Raw genomic sequence first — 19,656 nt, forward strand, 5'->3', positions numbered from 1 at the left:
CAAATAGGGATGAGGCAGACAGCAAGTTCTGCAGAGGAGCACGGGCTTCTAACAGCTTTGCACCAATGATTTTTATTTCCTTTTTTTCTGTTTTGAGTACCGGTTGCACTGGCAAATCAAAATGAACAGCCCCACCAAAAAATATGGAGCAGGTGCTTCAGTAAGTTACATTTTTATTAGTCCTAGGAGACAAAGAAAATAATCAGTACCTGCAGCTTCAGATGCTTTCCTGTCTTTTCTGAACTAAGTATTCAATAGTTTCAGTCTTGGTTATATAGACTTACAGAACAAATCAACAGCTAACAGTAGCATAGAAAACTACATTTTAATTACACTCATCACACTGTTCTTTATCTATTTCACATGTTGAATTAGTCTAGAATAGACAGAATGTGCACTGTTAACTCTTCTACAAAGTGATGAACATCATTAGAAATAAGGTAGATTGTCTCATGCTTTGAAGTGAACTTTCCTTTCTGCTCTGAAATATTACAAACATATTTCTTCAAAGCAGCACGGAGTTGCGCTGTCTAGGGATGCTCAGGATTTCCTCAGATCTCTCCCTGCTGTGGCAAGCAAATTCCAAGGTCCACAGGGAGGTATAGGAACCACCCAGCGGTCTGACTGCTTTACTATTCAACACTATGAAATTACAGTGCCACCTGTAGGACACCCCGAAGAAATTTAATTTGGGCCTTCCTAATGGCACAAATGCCAGTTGTTGTAATTATAAGGCTTTCTAGTAGTCTTGGCAGAAGCATAAGTACATAGAAAACAGGTGAGTCACGTCAGTCTATAGGAAGTAACTGGAAAACCTGGTTCACACTGAGAAACACGCGCTGTTTTCAGTATATCAGAGCACCCAGACAAAGATCTTCTGCCACTGAGATGAATTTTTTGTGGGATGAGAACATACTAGAGCAATGAGATCATTGGCTATCTACCATGTGCCTCTATAGACAGGAGATTTGGAGAACTGCCATCTTTTTGACTGCACCCAGCCATTGCACCAATCACCCTAAATACGCAAATCTGAGGAGAGCTTCCACTGCAAGCATTCTGTCTCTTTTTTTAATCCCCTTTACAAAGCGCAAGTAAATCATTTTGCTTAAAGTCTGCTTTTTAGCTGTCAACCATGTAACCATTTTCATTATACTTTTGTGACTGGTATTTGTGTTACAGGCATATGGTATTTTGCATCAACTTTGGGAAGCTCTAGTTAATCCTTCAGAATACAATGATAAACTTACTTTTTTTTTGTCTCTCTTTTTTTCCTGTTTACCACCCATTTTCTACCTTTTCTAACACAAAACATCTAAGATGATGCCTGTAAAAACTTCTCTCCAGCATATCATCTGAAGATGCACAGTAAGACAAAGTGTATGAACTTTTGTTGTTAAATTTCCATTAATAACATTTGAAGTGGAAAATACTCAACTGATTAACTTAATGGCTCTGTTGCTGAAAACATCAACATAAAAGAGAAGGAGTAGAACACACTTAAACACAGCTTCTTCTTAACGTGCAGCTGTAGTCAAAAAACAGAACAAAATGTTCAGACAAATGAGGGAGGAAATAGTGAATAATATAATAGGTGTAGGAATGCTTTTTTGTGAATTGATGACGTAGAATGCAGCGTAAAATAATCATCGCCAATATATGACGGAAAGAATATCATAAAACTAAATATTAGTGAAGAGAGTGATCAAGAATTGTCAGAAAAAAGGTCTCGTATCAAAATGAACTTAAATAATAACAGATTTGTAATGTGAAATAACTGATAAGAGAGTAACATAAAGATTTTAAAATTATTATTTGGACTGGGACTTAGCCTTCCTTTGCCTATTCAGCCAAATAAATATCTAATGAAGGTACTAAAAGGTACTAAAAAGGAACAGAAAGCAAATTACACATCACTTATTAAAATATATATGTATATATTGGTTGTGTGATGTCTATCTCAGGCTTGAGACCACAAGTGGAAGAGATGCATCTCTGTCAAGCAGTATAATTCATACTTGCCATGCCTGACTGTTACCTGCAATGTGCCCTTGCTGGCACTTAACATCTGTGATAAAAAGCTACCAACTCCCACTACCAAAACTCATTCCCCCTAAGCAGTAAAACTCTGTGAAGGTTTTGGGTTTTTTTCCATTTTAACTTGTCTTATAAAGAACTGAATTTGAAGCTGAGAGAACTAGGAAGACCTTGAGCAATCTGGAGTTGAGAGAATAGTGAGATGTCAAATGCATATCACTCCAGCTTTGTATTCCTTTCTCCCCAGGACCACATCAACCTTGTGGGAATAAGATTTTTCAGGATTACAGGGAAATTAGCTGTGTATTTACCTCTAACTTTGAGAATGAAATGCTGATAGACTACACAGGACTGGCTGCCTCAGGGTGGGGGACAAGCACGGAGAGGCTCCCACCCAGCTCTGGCACTAACTCACCTCTTGACTCTGAAATGACACATCCACAGCTCTACCTCCACACTTTTAAAGGAGGCATACAGTAATCACTTACATTAGAGGACTGTTAAAAAAATTCACTAATACTTCTATTTTGGAGTTCTCCAAAATAAATAGGAGGGCAGTATATTAGCTATCTTTTCAATGACACTGTTACTAGAAAAGAGAAACAGAACAGTTTCCAGAAAGGTGACCAGAGAATTGCTTAAAGTGACTTAAGAACAGATTATTGCTGAAGTCAAATACTATACAGAGGCTTTATTGCAGCACTATACTAACCAAGGAGTTTAGCATATATACAGAATTCTAAACTGTACTAATTGTTTTAAAGACATTTCTTGCACAACTTTCTGCCAACACTTTACTTTCATCTTTGAGAAAAAGCCTCTTGCAGTTCCAGTTGTATTAATATTGCTGCTGCACAGAAAGAACAAGGAGCAAGGATCTTTATACAAATTTTCATATTAAAAATACTGGGGATACGAGGGGATTTGTTGAATGTAGTGCTTTTCTTGAGAGGGAAAAATTAACCAGTAGAATACACCCTATAAAGCTGCACTCTGAAATTCCTAAGGCTCGCACATCCATATACATGTAAAGAACACAAAAGAAGGATGTTTCGTCCTAAGTGTAAGATCAATAAATAGATAAAAAGCCAGTGCAACTATTTTTCTTTATCACCACATTTAACAGTTTGCCAACAATTTATCAGTAAGTAATAAGCAACTTGGATGTAACTTACCCAGAGTGCACTGAATTCTGTCATCCTTTGGGGTCTGCTGCATTTAAAAGTAAAATACAGTCCTTAAACAGCTATAGGAAAGGTAGAACACATTGATTGCCTTCAATATTTTAACTTGCAAAAAATCCTTTTATGTAATAGCAGCAAGAAGATGCTGAACTATTTCCATATTTTTGCTTGCACACTTATTTCTCAAGTAATGATTTTTAGAGATTGTACTGTCCCTAGGTGTAAACGCTCCACCTCTACCATTTAGACTGACTGAATTAAATTCCCTCCCAACACACTTTGTGTGAGTTGTTATGAGGAGAGCAGCCAGCTGCTGAGCCCCCAGAACCTCAGGCAAAGTGTGTCATACTACAGTGCCAACATGTTTACCAGGAAGTGCTCCAACCTCAGTTGCGTGCTTGCTTCTCCCCAGCATTTTGTGCTGAGGTTGCAGAGCAGTTGCATGTGCTACTTCCTCTTTCTCTCTTTTACACCCCCACAGCAGTCATACCCAGCACAGCAACCCTTCTATCAGCATGAAAAGGGTGGATGTTTCTACCTAGTCACTCTTTCTATCTAGCTATACCTTTTAACATCCCTCCACTCTCTCACCCCTATCTGCGCTTTTCATCATCAACAGACAGTCATATTAAGGTGAGATAAGAGAATTAAAGCATTTTGAGATACATCATCATAACTGTTTGACTCATTGTGGTCTAGTGATTAAAGTCTCCCCCTGTATTTTACATAGGCTTCTTATGCTAGTATTTAAGCACTAAGATTCAAGAAATATCTGTTTTTTTACCAAGTAATCTTTCTCTAGATTAACATGCACCTCAATATGGCATTTCGCTGTGGTACTACATCTGCAGATCTCCATACAGCATGAAGAATACAGCTCAGTGTTGAGCCGATTCTATAAAAGGAAAGTGAAAAGTTAGGACAAGATTGTAGCCTGGTGGTTAAACTGAACAAGCAAGGAAAAAAAAACCCAATAACTTGTGCTATAACTCTACCAGCACTACCACACTGCTAAATATAGCAAGTCTGTGCAAAAACACAGAAAGCTTCTTATTCAGGCCCAGTGAGGGTATCTCAGTGGTTTTTGCACAGTGATAGGGGAGCAACTGCTTAACTGAGTCTCAAAAATGCCCTCCAAATTTTCATTGATTAAGGAGACAGTGTTTTCTGCAGTACTGCCAAGTAATTAATTTTCAAGTTCATCACCACCAGCAGAAATTTATTTTCCTTTCATAACCTGAATGGACAATTCTATGGGCAAGCTCATCTGAAAGCAGCAATTTGAAAAGAAGTCAAAGAGCCCATCCACTGCTGTCCACCCGCGCAGCCATCGTGACTCAGTGCTGTTCCTACGCACTGTCCCTGACATTTCAAGCAGGGCTCAAAGCTCCTCCATCCCACCACTACTCCTACAGAGCTGTTCTACCACTAGAAACAACTGCTGAGACCCAAAATCTCACAACACTAGGCTTTGGTCATAACAGAACTTCAGCAAACACTTCCAGATCACCTTATGCATTTCAGTATTGGTAGTTGCTCTTAAGTTTTTTTGTCTAATCAGAAAAGAGACAATGGGGACAAAAGAGACACCATGAGCAATGCACTTGGTACAGCCCAGTGCTACTGCAGCAAGGCTCTGCAAGGGACATTACAAACAGCACGGGAAGATAGAGAGACCCTTCTGTAAGTCTTTACAGTATCAGAGAGATCTCCAGAATTAAAATAAATTTCCTTGAACACTGCAAAGCCCGTGTTAGTCCATGCTGACTGAGAAGAAGATAGATGAACAAATTGCATTCCCAGCACTTTCTTTTGCATAATCTTGGCTGCTATGTAAAAAGAAGTATGGATAACCTGAATGCCCCACAGGGATGAAGGAGGTGAAGTATCTGTATCTTTGATAATAAAGAAAATGGAACCTATGGGTTTGAGTTTTTACACGTGTTTTGGGTTTAGACTTTTTTTTTTCTTTCCTTCCTCAGTTACTTACATACCAGGTCTGAAAAGGAAATAAAAACAGATTTTTAGTCTAATCTCTGAATTGGACCTTGCTCCACCAGAACCCCCATGTCTTTCTCCACAGTGCTTCTCTCAAGAAGTTCTTCTGACAGTCTGTATCTACATCTGGGATTACTCTGACCTAAGTGCAAAACCTTGCACTTTTCTATGTTGAATCTCATTATTCTCACATGAGCCCACCTTATGAGTTTGTCCAGGTCCCTCTGGGTGACGTTCCTTCCTTGTAATGTGCCAACTCAGCTTCATGTCATCAGCAAACTTGCTGAGAATGCACTTGAGCCCATCACTGGATGAAGATGCTGAAGAACACTGATCCAAAGACAGACCACTGGGGGGACAATGCTCATCTCCGGCCTCCATCTGGACATAGCAATACTGACTATGTATATTCACTATCATAAACGTACTAATATTCACTATTCACACTTCTGTTCTGATATAACTCACCTACAACACCACATACTCCTTTACTGGATGCCCCTTCACCTTAGGTTTGTTCACAAATCCAAGGAATTCTGGGTTTGTGAAGAATGTCTTCTTTACCCCAGAAAAACAAAGCTAGGATTACTTATCCATGATGAGCGTGAATACATAAATACACCTGGTTATTAATTTGCCACTGTCTATCCTCTTGGTGTAACCAAAATATATAATTAATAAGCCTGTAACTAATTCAGCAAACAGATTACATACTGTGGTAGTAATTCAGCATTTCTCTTTCTCACTTGCTTTAGGACCTCAAATGAATGCTGCCAACTCCTAGTGATCTATCAGCCTCTTTTACTTTGTTTTAAAAGATCCTCTCTGGTAGTATTTCAGGTTGAGACAGTTCCACCAATTTCTCACACATAAAAAAATTTCTCCTCTGGAAAAATTTACTGCAAGGCTTCATTAAACATTGTTTCTTTATGTCCTACTCATCTCTTCCTCTCCCTTCTCAACAGTCCTCAGAAGGAAAATGCTAAGTGCTGTTTGCTCTTTCAGAAATCCCAAAGATTAATAAATAATAATAATAATAAATAATAAATAATAATAATAAAGAACAGCAATGACTTGATCTTGGGACAAGGCTTGGAGTGCAGCTCACTGTGCAGCAGGCTAGTGTCAGGGCTATGCTCATCTGGGAAGCACTGCTGTGCCCCAGCAACAACTGCTATTTTCTCCTGCTATCCAAAGCTCCTTGTTTAATAAATATTATGTATGCGTGCATAAATTAAGCATACTTGTGCAGTGGCGCTCTTACAAACATCTTTCTACCCCTTCCCTTATGCTGTCTGCCAGAAATACACAATTGCAGCAATTCAAGGTTTCTCTCTAGTCTAAGCTCACATTAAAATCTGAACCAGCATATGACCCGGCCTCCTCCAACCATACAGCATTTAACTATTGTCAGTATGGAAGATCAACACTGATGGCACACATCCTGTTCCAGCCACTGTATTATGGCTGGATTAAATGCCATTTTAAAGAAGTCACTTTCAGGACATGGCAGCTGGCAGTTTCAGTGAGAGGTTCCCTTGAACCTTTGATACTCTGGGCATAGGTAAGGACAGTAAGGCCCTTATGAGACCTCTAGATTCTGTGCACGCATCTATAAACTCCATGCAAACAAATCAAAGGACAAGATGGTCATGCTGGAACATAATTCAGTTTTGTAAGATGATCCATTAACAGTGGTGAGCTTAGTTATTTAGATGTCCTTTACAAGTCTTGACTTATTACATACAGGGAAAAATAAAAGCAATATACAACAAAGCATCTTTTCAGAAATAAGTAGAAAGATATTTTGAAATAAGTGCCACAAACAAGTCAAAAGACCATACCACAATCTGTAGAAGAGGACAGGCTTGTCTCAGCATTACTATCCAGCAGAGCCTCCGCCTCCTGCATCTGCTCAGCCTTCTATAGAAGCAGAAGACAACTGTAAATTTACCTTTCCTTCAGAGAGACCACACGCAATGGAGGAAGGCAGGGGAAACATTGTGAACACAGCTTTACACAGCTTGTCTGTACCACAGATTAAACCATTTACTTCCTCTTCTTCAGGGGGGCATTATAATCCAAGAATTAAACAGAAATAAGATTAAGACCCTGACCGTTTCTTTCACTGTAAAAAGAAATTTGGATCACCCTGACAGATTGAAGTGGTGATTAAAAACCTTGGAAGAAAATTAGAAGTCGTTTTGGACAGAGAAATATCCAACCAGATGTTTTTCTCAGCGATAACTTGCAGACTTATGTTTTTAGAATTCTTCATTAAATACAATTTTGATGAATTTTCTGCAGGCATAAGAACCAAATCAAACAAAGTTCCTTTAGTGACCAAATAACTGGCAGACGTACCACCATGTACAACTGAATGAAAATCAGTCATTAAACAGTTTAGAGACTATCAGCAGATAAGACAGCCTGTATGGAGGAAAGAATTAGTTTACAGTTCAGGAGCTTCCATTCCTGAACTTGCTTTGCAATTCTGAGCAAACTCAGCTGACCTCCATTTCAGTTCCCTTTATCACCCAGTGAAAGTAACAGAGGTTCCCTCCCACATAAGGAAACGTTGTGAAGAACAAATGTTTCACCCTCTAAATGATATGAGGAACTTGGGTTCCCCAGTTGTTGTGACTACAGTCTCCAGGCACCAACAAAGGCAAGTATGTGTTATTAAACTCCAATAGAGGTCAACCCACCTCATTAGTATCAGCAGTTAACCTTTCCACCAGATACACTACAAAGATGCAAAGACTAGTAATTGCTGACCCAAGTCTCACGATTTTTAGTTAGTAAAGATCATGGCATCACCACAGTTGCAGTTACACAGAAGTGAGCTCTCAGTGTGAGAACAGAAGCCATCTTCTCAAAGAAGTCCTTTTGGTCCAGGTGACACCTGTGCTTCAGTTGCCAGGAGCTGCTACATAACAGCGTAAATTCAAACGTATTCTTGACAGTGATTTTCCTTAGGGTTTTATGCAGTGTCCACTTACAACCCCTGACAGCAGAGTCCAAGGACAGAAGTAAGCTTCCCCAGTGTACTGATATGTCTTTAACACATGAGTTTCCCACACCAAGCCTACTGCTTTCAAGCCTTTACAGAATAAATTTATATTCCCTTTCCAGAGAAGATGGATGGCATAGCCCAACCCGCATGTTCAAGTTCAACTTTCACAACAAGCTGTCTCAAGAAAATATTTGCATTTCTCCCCCTCCACAACCACCCATTTAGTAACTTCAGACATTGTTAGATAATAAGGGAGTTTCCCCAACTCACCTACTGCTTTCCCTTCTCCTCTTCCCTTATGTCCTCCGAGTCAATGAAGCAGAGGATGTGGATGAATCCCCAGGAAGCCTATGTTAGGAAGAGCAGCAGTCCTTGCTCTGCATTTGCCAGCAGTGATGCAGAGCTCCCAGACTCAGTAGAGAGATGAGGCAAGAGCCAGTCTGCCTCCACTGCCTGGGGATGCTCCACACCATGGGCAATTATACTTCTGCTTGTCTACTCTCTTCAGAGAGACAGAAGGAAAAGGCAACTCCAGACACACACAGACGGTGCTGTGTTTTCTCTCCTCAGACCTAGAATCATTCCCTTTCAAACTCCTCAGTATAAAGGACTGTGTTTTATTTGCTGTCCTTCCAGAGTCAGAAAATCCTTGATCTTAGAACCAACCAACTTCTTCTAAGCCCAGAGCAGCTCAGTTCCAGTTGCAAGTGTGACAGATAAGCAGGCAGTTTGCTCTGTCATAGGCCAAGGGTGGAAGAACTGGAAGAGAACTGACATACCAATGACTGCATAAGAGCTAGTGACAAGTGGCAAATGTCTTGATGGTTTTATAAGTATCAGTTTGTTTGAGCTCAAGTGTTTCAAAATGCATTAGAAATTCAGGTTTCTTATGGTTGCTTCCCAGTTCAGCATTCATCAAACAGCCAGCACCCTCAGCCAGGATCAAGGCCTCATCATGGTAGATACCAGATAGGTACAAAGGGTGACATCATCCCATCCCAAAGACCTGGCAAAGATAAAGAGGGAATTAGATGATAGTGTTGTTCCTGGAAAGGAAATAAACAAAGCCAAACATGCCCCCTCTTGGCCTCTATCAAAATAATGATTATGCGAAGGGGAATGCTTAAAGCCTTGACTGCGTGCAACATGTAAATAAAAATCAAGACTCAGAACAGGAAGATGTTTAGCTAAGTCTAAGCTCCCACACGTAATAATATTCCTGCCTTCTGATTAGAACCAAGAAAATGGCTTAGCATTTTTCTTCTTCTCTAATCTCGCAGTCTTTTTAAATGCATTTTTCCTCCCTCCTATCTTTTCAGTCATTTATTTACATAGGCAACCAGTGTGGTAAATTTCAGACATGTAATATGTGGCTTTCTGACTTGGGGATTATTCTGAAGGAGTTCTCATGTAGCTGTTACTCCAGCTAAATATTTACACACACATACCCTGTGAATAGCTTTTATTTATGTGCATGGGCAAGGGCTCTGCATAGTTCGCATAATTTTTCAGAGTCAACATGCGTTTCCGATCATTACAGCATACTGAAAATATGTGCCTACCAAACACATTTTAAATGCATTTATACAAAACACTATGTGGTTACCCTTCAGGTGTTTTCTATATATAGAAAAGCTGAAGCTTAGACTTCCTGTTCCCATTTTCTCCCTTTGGAATCTCCTCTCATTATTCATTGTATCCAGGTTTCCATTACAATTCAGATGTACATTATTTTTCACTGGCATTGAATCAACTCAGATGTGAATTCTGATAATATGCATATGTATGATAAAACACAAAACTATCCCCCTAAAGAGACATCTGGACTCTCATTTTTCACTTGGTTCAACAGCACTGGTTGTGCAGCAGTGAGCATTATTCAAACTACTAAACCATGAAGTTAGCCGTGGCTAGTTCTTGACTGTTCCAGAGCACTGAAGGTGATATTCTTGTAAGGCAGTGTAAGAGTTAACATTACTGTCTCTCTACCAAGACCTTGATTTTCCTAGTGCTGGGATACCAGATGGCACAGTCAGGTGGACGGATCCCTACGTCCTGGGCTCAGAGCTCATAAATTCCCAGTTAACAGGCATTAACCCCTGCTATTGCCTTCCTCTCCACAGGAAATACAAAACACTCATGACCACAGCCTGAGGATACAAACACTTTAAAAGTAGATGAGATTTAACTACCTCTTGACAGAGCCTTCAGACTAATCTTATGAACTCTAGCTGTCCTCTAGAAGTCAATAATGCTACATAAATGGATTTACACACTTGCAAAAGCTTACAAGACAAAGGCCTCAATTAAGTAAATGCCCGAAGTCTTGCTATTAGCCAGATTTAGAGAAGATGATCTATTCAACTTTACATGATAGTGTTCTTTCTCATCTTTATTATCGAGTGGATTTTTACTGATGCTCTTTGTATGAATACCGGTAGTCATCCACAGGGGCAATAAATCATCTTTATAACACCGTAGAAGTTTGTAAGAGAGTAGGGAGAGACCCATACAGCTTAGCCAGGCAATAAAACACCAAGAAAAATAAATAAAAAACAATAGAACTAGAATTTTCTGAAGGACTTGTGGTTCAGGCAAAGAGACAATTCAAGATTCAGAAATTTTATGCAATCTATTTGAAATAAAATACAAGAGAGGGCTGAGGAGACCAGCAAATCCAAACTGCTGGTGACCACTTATACTTGCTCAAAAACTGAGCTAGCTCAGTAGTTATTACTGTGTTCTCTTACAGCAGTCAATAAAAGACTAACCACCAAAACAGTCAGATGGCAGACATCATGTGCTCACACAGCAGTATTTGAAAAAAAAAAAAAGTTAAATAATATAGCAACAAAACATTGTCAGAAATTCTCAGTGAGAGAATAGGATGCATAGATCCATCTGAAACTAACTTATAGTAATGAGAGTGTGCTGTATGAGCAGTACACATTTGTGTCATCACTGACCTCATGCTCTCATTAAAACTCCCATCTTAGTCAAAATCATCAGGGACTGATGTAGGGTTACAAACAGGAGATCCTGCAGTTTGCAGAAAAGCACCAGATCTCTTCAACTGGGCCACAAATGTCTTCATACAGTCTCTTAAAGTGTCACATACAGGACACAAGCATTTTAAAAAAGAGAAGAAAAAAAAATAATAGTATTGCACCTAACAGAAAGATTCTCCCCTCCTCCAACCTGCTGGACCTTCAGGCTAACATCACAAGCACAGTGCCTCAGGACACCAGTGCTGAAAAGTTCACTCAGTGTCAACCTCAGAAGTGAGGAGGCCTGAGTTTCAGCCACCATGCTGGGTTCCCGTACATTAATAAGGTGTTGTGTGGATGAACCTTGCAGATATCAAACATGTTTCTGTGTGGGGAGTTGTCTTTGCTCTAATTTGGAGATGTCATCAAGGATCTTCAGCAACAGCCAGTGCTGAATTACTCAACAAACACTCCAGCTCCTCCAGTTACAGATCACTCCCTGTCATAGTTTAAAGGAGATACTACAAAGAGCAAGGCCACTAAGATGTTGCAGGGAGCAGAGCAACAATATGAGGAAAGGCTGAAAGGCCTTCTTAGCCTAAAGAGGAGGCTCAGGAGGTTCTTATGTACATATGCAAATACCTGAAAGGAAGGTGAAATGAAGACAGAACCAGGCTCATTTCAGTGCTTTCTAGTGCCAGGACAAAAGGTAATGAGCACAAACTGGAACATGGGATGTTCTCTCTGAGAAACAGGAAATGCTTCTATATTGCATGGGTGATAGAGCAACAGCAGAGGTTTCCCAGAGAGGCTGTGAAGTGTCCTCCCAGGGGATCTTCATAAACCACAGGGGGGCTGGACCAGATAGACCTAGAGGTCCCTTCCGACCTCGGCAAGTTTATGACCATTCTTGCTCTATCTCCAGACATGCAAACAGGGCCTGTCAGCTGCTGCAGACATTTCCTAGAAAAGGAAGAGCTCAACAAAGGTCCATGGACACTGTGAGGACAACCAATTAGCTCAGAAGTTTTCCTGTAGCCAAACTCTAGAACAGACCCTCACTCATCCATTGACTCTCACCACAGACTCAAACAAGGACTTGTTTGCAGTGAGGGTTTTATTATCTTAAATGCTTACCATGTTTGAGATTTGTTTTAAGTTTTGACTGGAAAAATCAAACCATTTATGAGATTTTTTATCCAAATCTGCACATTAATTGGAAAAATAAGCAGGAATTTTAAGTCAAATTCACAGCTAACAAAACTAAACACAAATGTGTCCCATTCTTCAGTTCAGCCATTCTTGGAAGCCCATAATTTGACTTTCTGTCTGGTATTACAATTTTAATCCACAATGACCATTTTTTTGCTATTCATTCTGATGAGGGTTTCTTAAGAATATGAATGTATTGCTAAGACAGAAGGAATTGAAAAGAAAGATTTTTTTGTTAAAGGGTTAAATGGCGCCCGATAGTCTGCAATCTATCAAGGTAGGCAAACAAGGGGGGAAAAAAGAAACTCCACCTTGTAAATAAGGCAATTGCAAATCCAGTTTCTACAATCTGGAACAGAGCCAGGACCTAAGAGAGAAGGATTGAGAGGAAAATAAGTTGTAAATTCCTCCAAGGTAAAGTTCCTATTTAAAATGCAAAGATACCAGTTTTAGGAAGGTCATGAAATCACAACAGGCTTTCTTTGAAGTTCAACTCTGAATGTCAATTTGACCCCCTTTTAAATGGGGAGCCAGACACAGCTGCACTCCAAGTGCAAGAAAGAGAACAGCAATGATTAACATGATGCTTTGCACTGAAAGTTGTTAGCCAATGGGACAGGGGAGGGAACCACAAAAAAACACTTTCAAGATTCTTTACTGGCATCATAATCTCAACGACTGAAGATTTATTGTACATTCTCAGTTTAAAGGGAAGGGGGGAAAATAAAGTAAGAGAAACATACCTCTCATACTGGCATAACGTTGCATCTTGTGTAACTCGCATCAAGAATTTGAGTTGAGACAGACTTTTTTCCTTCTCATGATGAGGGGACTTGCTGTGCTATCAGGGAAGCGTGGCAACTGGTAGATCTATGCCTTGACTTTTCAACTATATGCTCTTCAAAAAGGTGTAGCAAGAGCTGACAAGTCCTGCAATTTCATCTCTGAGAACTCTTACTGAAGAGTAGTTTAAATCTGAGCAGGATTAGAAATATATGGGTACACAAACATATACCCACAAATATACACTTGTAAATGCATTCATATTGCTCAGCAATTTCCACTAAAACTACAAAGCCAGACTAGAAGGTTCACTTGATCTTTCCCATTTTACTGATAAATAAACTGTGAGTATTCTGACCAGTTGATGGTGAATGGAGACACTACACAGTGTTGACAAACCAAGAAGCAAACCGTTCCTTCTCTTGGTTTTTAATTGAAGGTTAGTTGAACTCTGGCACTCTCCACTTTAAACAACTACTGGCAACAGAAACAAAAGACAGGGCATAATTTCATTAATACATTCCTTTAGTCCATCAAATATTCATCATTTGCATTGCCCAGATATATTGCTAAAGGTGATGAAGAGGCATGTATCAATAATAACACAGTGATGTTCATTCATTGTCGAGAAGAGGTAAGTCCTGCTTACCTCTAAGAAGAGTCCCGCTTTCCAAGGGAAGTAGAAGATACCATCATATTTAAAAACATTAAAGATCTGGCTCTAACTCTCCAAAGCTCTCTTCGCAGCAGAACAAAGCCTTGGTCGTAGCATTTCATTTCTTCTCACCTTTCACATAACTGTGTACAGATGTAAAAGTGACTGTTGAGTGTCAGATCTTGCCACGCTATCTCCTATGGAGCTGAAGGCCTCGTGTCAAGTGTTCCTACCACTTTCTGTTACTCATAGTCAGAAAGGTGACAGATCGTTCACAGAAAGTCTGTTCAAGAAAGATCTTGGCAGAAAAGTGGTGGTAAATCCTAGTACAAAACTACCATAGTACCATAGGTCATGACTCAAACCAGCCAGTAAAGCTGCCATGTTTCAGGCAGTTCATATCTGAGCATTCCCAGGAGACTCTGAGTTGTAGTGCAGCTCAAGCAGAGAAAAGAAGATATAAGTATCTTGCTTATAGTTCTCAATGCATTTGAAAAACAAAGGTTATTAATTATTGGTTTTTAACTTAGTTTATTATTCTCTTACATTGCTACCTTGCTGCATATTAATACTCCCTAAAAAACTTAAACTCAGCTCCCCTAATCAAAGGTTTTTCCCACTAATAAATTGCCTATTCCGTATTTTTATGCAAATTATTTTCCACAATATGAGTCATATTGAAATTGCTCTAATTTAAATACTTATGTTTATTTGCATGACTAAGCATTGTTTATCAGTAAACTTGGCACTTCGCATCTTCAAACATTTTAATTGCATATACATCAGTTATCTGAAAATGTACCCAGGAACTAATCTTGGAATCATATGCATACACTCATCTACTGCTTCCTGAAATAACTGATGCTTTCCCATGTGCACTGAATCACAGTCAAGGTAACAGTCACAGGCCTGAAGAAGCATTTCTTACTTATAGGGAAAAAATGTATGGTCCAGAGAGGGGATAAAGATTACCAACTAGATTGATTTGTGCAGAACTTCCTCTGATTCAAATTTCTGGCTATATCCCCTTGTCCTATTTGCCATGCACTGCCAAAAGGAGTCTGGACATTTGCATTCTGAACTTTAGATGTTTATAGACATTGATCAGATACCCACTGAGTCTTCTTTTCTCACGGCTGAACAGACCCAGCATTTCCTCATAATAGAGGTACTCGAGGCAAAACTGGAAAGAGATTTTGAGGAATCATTAAGTCTGCCTCTCCCGTCAGGTCAATTATACTTGGACTATTCCTGACAGAGGGCTACCTAACATGTTTTTTAATTGCAGCAAGTAACAGAGGCATCACAGCTTCCTTCAGATCTCTAATTCAGCGTTTAATTCTCTTAGTAAATAAATTTTTACTAACTTTCAGCCCCATGCTCCATTTAAGCCTATTACCTCTTGTCCTATGAAAATTAGCCCTATAGTTTCTATTTATTTACAGAAATCTTTATCACGTTTGTTCTTATAATAACAAATCAGTCACTTAAGACTATTCAACACCAATTTATTCAATATTTTCTGAGGAGCCAACACTCCCTGAGCAAAGAGTCTTTAAAATGCCATTGCCCCTCCTTGTAAATTATCTGCTGTAGCAAGTACTCCATCTTCAGTGATGGGCACTGCTGGCCTAAAACGATGGTAACTAAAAGGAATGGAAATTCTCCATTAGTTTGGTCAATAAGAGACTTTCAGGAAGAACCTGCTGAAAACAAGAGCCCCAAATCTTTTCACTGTTCTTTGCTTATAAGTACATACATATAGTGATATATATGTGTGTATATATGTGTGCATGTATGCATATATCGAGCCAACAAGTTATTTGAGCAAGTCACCTCTGCATTGCTTTTTCTATTCCAAACCCAGACACTTAACTTCTGCAACTTAGACCTTAATTTTTAATTTTCTTTTTTGTATGAACATGCTTAGAAAATAATTAAATCATGGATCCAGTGTGCTGTGGACATTTACAGCCGTACAGTTCTGCTTGTTACAAAATGTGCACGATATAAATAAGTGAGAGTGTCAGAAAGGGGTAGAACATAAAAAGTCACAGCGTGCACGCTTGCCACTATCAACAAAATATCCCAGAGAAAACTAAATGCATCCTATTAGCTGGAAAACTAAAGCTGCCTGATGTGTAGGAAGGACAGTATCTGTCTCCCCTAATCCCTACTACATTAAAAACAAAACAAACAAAAACTATTCACTCAATTATCACTCTGTTTGTCTCATTATTCTCTCTCATTACCTTTTTCTGTATTAAACAATCTACCACCAAGATTAGGTTGCTGAACACATAAAATTAAGGCTGCACAAGACAGAGGCTGGGTTTCCATTTCCTGGCCAGTGCCAAATCTCCTGACTGTTAGATGAGAACAGCAGACACAGAATCCACCCCATCTGAGGGATCTCCTCCTGCCTTTGCATGACTCCCACATCCTCCTCAGGAAGCACTGCTTGAAACATAACTTACACTAAGCAGATCACACCTGAAAAATGTATAAAACATCATTACTTTAAAACAAAACAACTTGTATAAATTGCTCATAATGTACATTGTTACTTCAATCCTCTGAATACAGTTTTAACTTACCACAAGTCAAGAGATCACTCGTAAAGTTTGCATATGTGAACCAAGAGGGCTGCCTGGGCACCTAGGACTACTTCCCCTCTTCCTTTTCTTGCCACCCCCTCAAAACTGCCCCATGAATACAGGAAGAGAGATCACCAGCTGCCTGCTGAAGAAAACAGCCCCTGAATAGTATGCATCATTCAGATGATTTGGATGATTCAGTGTTTCCACATGAACTCTGCTGAAGATGCACACAAATGGCGCTTTGTGCATTTCTGAATCGCAAGCATAATTAATAGTCCAAGTACATATCAAAACAACTTCTATTTGAAGAATAACCTTCCATCTAAAATACAGCACTGTATCTGTTAGAATACAAAAGAGTTCCAGTTCTCAGACCTATTAACAGCTAGATTCACTTGTGTTTACATACTCCAGCATCTCCAGCCTTTATATACCTATCTAAAAAATCGTTCTCAAAAGTTGCAGTGAGCAGGGCAATGACAAGAGGATCTAGTGGCAAACTCATCATTTCGAAAGCCACCTGATGTGATGTGCGTTGGTTTTAAGCTGGAAGGGCTGGGAAGGAACAGAAAGGCCAGATGTTGCTTTCTCAGATACCGCAACACAGTAAGCACCTGTTTTGTTCCTAGGCATTTCACAGACTTAACTGCAGCTACATTTTGAAGGTTCAAGATGCTCTCACTATTTAGTAACTCACAGGAGAATACCACTAAAAATTCCCAGATATAGGCTGAGAACAAATGAACACACATAAACAAAATGAATGTACTTAGTGTGGTGCTCAAGGATGAAGAAATAGTATCTGTTTTTGCTTCTCTAATTTCCCTTTCTCATTTATTCAGAAGTTCACTTGATTCCTCTCTGTCAACAAGATCCTACTTTTATTTCAGCCCTGTAGCCATAAATCAAGAACGGCCCTGTTAAACCAAACAGATCAGATTTGACACAAAAAAAGAAGAATCAGACCTTGTGCTGACTTGCTCCTTCCCGATCTGCCCTATTAACTTTCCAGGAGAAGTGCTTGTTTGTCCTAGAGAACAAAAGCAGCATGAGCATGTAGAACCAGCCCAAGGTGCTCTGCAGGAGACACACAGTTAGTTGTTGTCTGAATCCACATGCAGCACCCATGCCACCACAGACTACTGTGCTTCAGCAAAGATAGAAGGATTGAAGGTTGCAAGGTAGGTAGTAATAACAGAATGCCACCAGAAACCATGCATATATTTTTCCACCAATGGTTTGTGAGCCATACTTTTATTTTCATCACAACTGAATTTTGCTTCATCTTAGGATGCAGACATTATACATATGCAACCTGAAGAGCTTGTGTCAAACTTGTTAGGCTGGTGCAACTTGCATCCTACAGCTCCTATCCCGAACCAGTGCTGTCAGATTCATCCACCCTTGCCAAAACATTTCCCATCTTACCCAGCTACCCAAGCAGCAAGCACTGTGTGAGACCAGAGTGTCCCAAAATCTTCTGAAATTTGAAAATGTGCCAAATATTTCCCTAGAGACAGTGAAATCCACATTTGCAGGAGTGAAGCTGGGGAGACTTCACATGTCAGTCAGAAGAGCTAGTTCAGGATTTCTGAAACTCTGGTGGTGGTTTTTTTGTTCCCTGCCATTTCTTGTAGTATTTTTCATGGCAGCTTCCAACCATACTCCCTCCTTTGGTAAACCACTGGGGAAATGAATCATGATACTGAAATTTGAGACTCTCCCACATCCTGCTAGAAGATTCCCCCACACGCAGCCCATATTCATTGTGAGCACAACTGCAAACTTTATTCAGAAGCAACCCAAGCACTTTCCTGTGGCCAGATTCACTCACAAGAGTACCCCCTGGTGTTTGTGCCTCACCTTGCAACATCTTGCTGCTCATCCAACCCCAGCTTCCTTGTCTCCTCTCCTTCGACAAAGGACCTTCTGCCTAATGCTAGTTGAATTAATGCCCTCCTGTACAAAAAGCCAAAACCATAGGTTGTCAAATCTATTGCAGTTTATTGGGACCAATCACATCACCAAGGATCACACTGTCACAGTAGGACACCAGATGTATGACCCAGCCCATCATTCCATCTTCATTCTCTTACCGGTATGCAGGGATGAGGGTTATGTGACTCCCGCCACATGGAAAAGCAGTAAGGGAGATGGAAGGAAATCCCCTACCTGACCACCTGCTAGTGAAAAATCAAACCCATTCCTGAACAAAGCTTCACAGAGCAGCTCCTGCATGACAGCAGGAGTGCACCACTGAGACCACCACTGCTTCTTCAAGGGTTAATGCCAAGACATGTTTTGGCAGCATCCCATGCAAGCACTCCCCACTGGGAAATAATTAGATGGATTTGATCCTACATGTTTGCAACTCCTGTTTCTTCTGCAAACAAAAGCTTTCTAGACCTGTACTTCGGGAACTGAGCCAAGTCCATTCTCAGCTCCTGAGAGGGAGGAGAGAATCTACTGCTGCAGTTGGTAGGCTCCTGCTTACCACTTCTGCTCTACATGCTGCCAAGGAAATCAATAGGCAGTGGGAGAGGAACAGGCTGGAAAAGGGAGAGGGCCCGTACAGCAGGTCCCCACCCATCTTCCCAATATGACTTGCAAATCCAGGGTTACAAAACTCAAGAGCTAAGAGAAAAAGCAGACCTTATTTGCTCTCCAGTGATAAAAGGCCAGTTTGTTTATAGTTTGAGGGCCAGCTACTGCTAGGGGTGGTGGACAGAGCTTCAAAGCAGAGTCTAAGCTGGCAGCTGAGTAAGCAGAGAGGAATTATTAGATGAACCAAGAGCTTGGAAATACTGCCTTGCAGGCAGCGCTATTTTTACCAGAGAGCTCAAACAATGAAACAAACTCAATCATGTTACAAATATTCAAAGTTTGTGCGATAAGTTCCTGTAAAGTCCCTTGGCCTTTACTTAAGGAAAAGAAGGGTAGACAGGAAGATGGAAGGAAAATAATGAATTCTGGAAATCAGTTATTTTTCATACATACTCAGTTATACCAACTCCCAAAATAAATAAATAAATTTGAAGAGAAATACAAAATATGTTTGTATTCATTCATTCATTCTTTCAGCTTGGGGCAGACCGTCTCAGCAACAACCACCCTATGTGTAAGCCCTTGTTCATGTTTTGTAGAGAGATGTTGAAGATCCCCCCCAGTTGTTCTACAAGAATCT

General features: G+C 40.0%; 1 protein-coding gene across 4 annotated transcripts in view; it reads right to left on the bottom strand.

Moving 5' to 3' along the window:
- IPCEF1 (interaction protein for cytohesin exchange factors 1) overlaps window positions 1-7,137 on the bottom strand; it is a 59,440-nt gene extending 52,303 nt beyond the window's left edge. For 2 of the 4 annotated variants that reach the window (XM_085541524.1, XM_015858209.3), the window contains exon 1: window positions 3,213-3,605. The gene's annotated coding sequence lies outside the window, so the exon portion shown is untranslated. Of the gene's footprint in view, window positions 1-3,212; window positions 3,606-7,063 lie in introns of those variants that run through there. The other 2 variants (XM_085541525.1, XM_015858203.3) reach the window with 2 other exon arrangements.
- Window positions 7,138-19,656: the final 12,519 nt, after the last annotated feature.

This window comes from Coturnix japonica, chromosome 3 (assembly GCF_054131305.1).
Source record: "Coturnix japonica strain WE chromosome 3, WE-NBRP24, whole genome shotgun sequence".
NCBI classification, from domain to species: domain Eukaryota; kingdom Metazoa; phylum Chordata; class Aves; order Galliformes; family Phasianidae; genus Coturnix; species Coturnix japonica.